The sequence below is a fragment of the Lycium barbarum genome, chromosome 5, assembly GCF_019175385.1.
Source record: "Lycium barbarum isolate Lr01 chromosome 5, ASM1917538v2, whole genome shotgun sequence".
In the NCBI taxonomy this organism is placed as follows: domain Eukaryota; kingdom Viridiplantae; phylum Streptophyta; class Magnoliopsida; order Solanales; family Solanaceae; genus Lycium; species Lycium barbarum.
Genome location: NC_083341.1, coordinates 60,858,958 through 60,863,862, shown reverse-complemented (window position 1 = coordinate 60,863,862; position 4,905 = coordinate 60,858,958).

Below are 4,905 nucleotides of genomic sequence, written 5' to 3'. Positions count from 1 at the left end.
TGAAGTATTTTCCCAATCTCTGGTGCAGAAAGCTTGACTCTCGTGCACATTTTTTGACCGGTTTCCTAAGAAATGTTCCACGTACGCTCCGCATGTTTTTGAATTCGGCTTTTGCTTCCATCTTCAGTAGCTTCTAGCTCGTTCCCAAATGCTGAGTCATGCGTGTTAGTATTTTGAAAATTTTGATTTTAATGTAGTTATACCTAAGTGGCATTTTGCCATTTTGTTGACATTATGTCCGTCTTTTGAAAATGCTTGTTCGTCTTCTTTCTTTCCTCCCACAGGTGTGTGTTTTTTGTGTATTTTTTTGAAAAAATGATCTACTATTGGATAATAATCACGATATTTTGACCGGATCTTTTTTTCGTCATTTTCAGATGTTTTCATCGTTCAATGATAACTTCTGTTAGGATCTGGGTCGGGCTATACTGCATTTTGCGAACCTACACACCGCAGTCCGGTTGTCGTTTTCATAAGTAAGATGCTACTAATGAAAACCATGTTTTCAAGTGCGGGGTCATTTTTATTTCTTATGACATCCACCACCACTGAAAATTTGTACTCACATTATTTTCATATATTGCGGTGACTGTCGCAAATATAGTGTCTCCTGCATCATTATCCTCATACGAAGCTTGCGGTATACCAGTTCGGGACCGCATCACTTATAGTTAAAAATACCCAAATGTAGACTGCACATCAAAGTGCAGTATCATATTCCTTTCATGATGACTGCTAACCTCTGTGTCCAGAATTACAACATTTAGTCAGAATTTTCAAGTTAACTACTGTATATTCAAGTGCGGAGCCTTTTCTCATGGCTTCCACTATCCCTGAACCATGATTACGTTAACTTGAAACAGCCTGCAATAGCGATCGCAAATCTTGATGTAGGAATCACATTAGTATTTCAACAATTGCGGATATCAACCTCGGAATTATGCTACCTATTTTTGGCTATATACATGGATGATGACTCAGCCCCTTCGGCATGTAGCCATTTAATCCATATCGTCATTTTGAGGAGTGAAGCTTACCTCGGTGGCAAGACTAACACCTTCCTTTTTTTGACTCTGGAGAAGAATACCCGCCCGTGAACAGGGTTCACATCTTCCAAAAGGACTAGACTCAATTGTGAATACGACATTTTGATACCGATATCAACGCGTCATTTTAAATTTTTAGATTTTTGTGACGTCCACTCAGCCAATGTATCAAGGCAAGCCATGTGACGTCTAGGCTGAGGTCTCAATACCTTGACACAATACTGTTTAGTGGAGACCAAGCTTTTGGTACCGTGATTATATCTTTCAGTAGTCTTTAAAAATTTTCTTTTGTAAAATTTTTTCGTTCTCTGCGCAATGAACAAACTTATCAGTGTAAAGCAAACTTTACCTAGGGAGGACTTCGTTACCCTTTTGTGTACTCTTCTGTGCCGTTATTCCTTGAAGCTTCTTCTTCACTTGGCTTGTTGTCGTTACCCTGTTTTAAACATTCTAGCAAATGAGTTAGTGTAAAACATCCATGCTTGTTTGTTCCTGCATCCACAGAAAAATTTGTTAGTTTCCTATATAGTGGACCGCTCTCCCTGCGTATGGACTTTTTCCGTTCATATTTCGGTAGGAAAAGATGCTCATTTTCCTTAAAATCTTTTATTTTCTAGCAAAGCTAAAAAAAAAGGTTTTTGGGCGATGATTTTTTTTGAAAATATATGCATATACGTTTTGAAAGTAATATTTTATATACGACCTTTTAATGTCATGATATTAGTTACTCAAGCAAGGTATCCTATCTCTTCTTCCTCTTCTTGATCTCAACTAGTGAAAATTTTCGAATCCTTTCAAAAATTTTGCCCCAGTTTATATACGTCTTCATACCAACTCTCGAAGGAATTTTTGAGACTCTCTCAAAAAATTTTGCCCCAGTGTAAGTGTGTACTTGTCATTTCTTGATTTCACCGTGCTTGAGTAATTTTTGAGATCCTTCTCAAAAATTCTGCCCCAGTGTAGAAATTTTAATATGTCCGTTTCTTAGAACTGATATATTTAAAGAATTTTTGAGGTCCTCTCAAAATTTCTGCCCCAGTTTCCTTGTGGGGGTTTCCTTTATCTTCCTCTTGCGAAATCATTTCTGAGGTTTCCTAAGGTTTATTGGTATTTGTTTTTGAAATGACCGAGCTCGAGAGAATGCCTACGTATCCCGTTTCGGGAATCAGGTCAAAACGTAGTTTGGGGTAACCATATTGGAATTTTTTTGTGAGACCGAACTCAAAAGAGCGCCTACGTATCCCAAAATGTAATCAAATCATAACGTATTTCAACATACATAATTTTGGATTTTTGGGCTAAAGCGACCGAGCTTGGAAAAGCGCCTACGTATCCCCTTATAAGTATAGGGAATCAGGTCCTTACGTAGTTCGTACATGGTTTTGGATTTGATTTTTTCTAAAGATGCAGAGTTACAAGCAAAAGAAACGTAATTAAAGCAACATAAACTATAAAAACTATGAATCTTCACAGTCGTCTTATTCTTCACACGTAGTATCTCTAGATGGCATCTGAATTTATTGCTCTTGGCCACTCCTGACCATCCATTTCAGCAAGTACTACGACTCCTCCTGACAGTAAGTTTCTGTTATAGCCCGTATTTTGTACGTTCGGATAATTCGAGATAATTGTGAGAAGTTAAAGGCAAAGCTATATTTTGATCTTGTTTAATACACAAGTTGTTTATGAATATTATTTATGAATATTATTGGTATGGAAATATTTAGAAAGGCTAAGGGTAAAAAGGAAATTCGCAAAGTGGTTCATGGTAAAAATTGTGGAAGGCTAGGGGCAAAATGAGAATCTCACCAACACTTCAAGAAAATTCTTGAATGGACCATTTTGGCCATGTGGCCGTCCAAGTTAAGGTGGGCTTGGCCCACATGGATGAATTATTTATGCTTATATATATGACTTATTAGTCATATTTCTCATACAACTTCAAGAAGCTTGGAGAAGAAGAAAGAAAGAAGAAAAAAAAGTTGAAGGCATTCGGCCATGGCTAGCCAAATTTGGCCCCATGGAAAACTTATCAAAAAAATTATTTTCTTCTAGCATTCCTACTAATTTGAAGGTCCTCTTTAACGTGGGATAATTGTTAGAGCAAGAAAACCATTCATTCTTGCAAGTTCATAACCCTAGCCAAGTAAGAAGACCAGTGGGAAAAGGTAAGGTTTCATCTTCTTTTATATGTTATGGATGGTTGTGTATGTTGTAGTATGTAGAAATGAATGAAATTCATTAAAAGATGGAAGTTATGTTGTGGACGTGTATATGTAGTGTATGGCCGAGCATGTGTTGTGTTGTGTAAGCATGGTGAACCAATTTTTACTTAGCATTTTGGTTGCTGTTGTAATGGATTCTATGATGGAAATGAAAGTTTGATAATTCTAGTTGAAGTTGTAATGGTTGGAGAGTTGTTTTAGAAGCTAATGTGACTGGAATGTAGTCTTCTTGTATTTATGGAAGATAATGTTGTTAGTGTGTGAATTGTTGGTGTAGTTTATGAATTTGAAAGAAGGAAATGTGTTGTTATGGTTCTTGTTGCATTTGGAAGGTTTCGGGTGGAATGGCATATTGGCTAGACTATTTTGATCATTGCGCGGATTGTTTGAAGAGTTCTTGAGTTTTGTTTGAAAGGTCTTGAACAAGTATTTAAACGTGTGAGTATTTATGTTGGCTTGATTGGGTATAATTGAATTGAATATAAACGAAATGCCGTTGAATTGTATGATAAAGGTTGTTAACATTAGGATGCGTCTTGAATTGATTGTCGATATTGTTGGCATGATTGTTGGTATTGTTGTTGATAATTTGGCCGAGTTGAATTCTCGGATTGTTGGTTGATAAATTGGCCGAGTTAAATTATCGGGGATGGTGTATTTACAGGGGAAGTGCTGCCGAAATTTCGGTGGAATATAAATGAATTCATTTGAAAGACTAAGATAAGTATATGACGGTGAGTCTAATGATTTTGTCGACTCTCTTGAATGTAGACCAGTGAGCTTGGACAATTAAGCGTAGCTAATAGGACGTGGAGCAGGTATGTAAGGCTTACCCTTTCTTTCTTTTGGCATGTCCTAGAGCTCAGTAAGGTATGACATGACACGCACCTTGGGGTAACTCTACTCTTTGATTCCGAGCTTGGTTATGATGCTTATTCTCTTTTATCATGAGCATGGTTCATATGGTTGAGTCTATTGTATGATTAATAAATGAATAAGCTACTTCATATGGTTTTGATATGTATCCATGATTCCGAAGCTCCGTTTGATATGTTTCCGAGTTTGTCTAAGATTCTTATTCACTTTTGATATGAGTACGCTCGATATAGTTGAGCTTATTATATGATTGAATAACGAGATGAGCATAAAGAATTCTGTTTCTAAATGAGTTCTGTAAGTTTTAATGTCCCTAACTTTCGTAAAAGATCTTGGATTTGCTTTGAAACGTTCGTAAAAGTTCTGTAGTAAAAATGTCCGTAACTTTCCCATACTAAACCGGATTGACTTGAAACGTGTTTATGATCCTTCAAATGTCGGTAAGAGTACGTCTCTATCGAGTCTTGATTTATGTGCATATGGTTTCGCACTATTCTGTTCGTGCAAGTCTCAATATGTCCTTCACTGCGTCTCGGGCCAGGGTATGTTCTCGTGCGTACTACTCTGCATTGTTCACCGCGTTCCTCTCACTTGCGGGCTGGGGCATGTTACATATGATATGATGACATGATGATATGATGACGGGGTGGTGGCCAGGATGACATATGATGACTTTATTCACCGCGTCCCGCAATAGAGGGCCGGGGCACGTTACATGCTTACATGATACATGATATGGACATATATGATTCTACTTA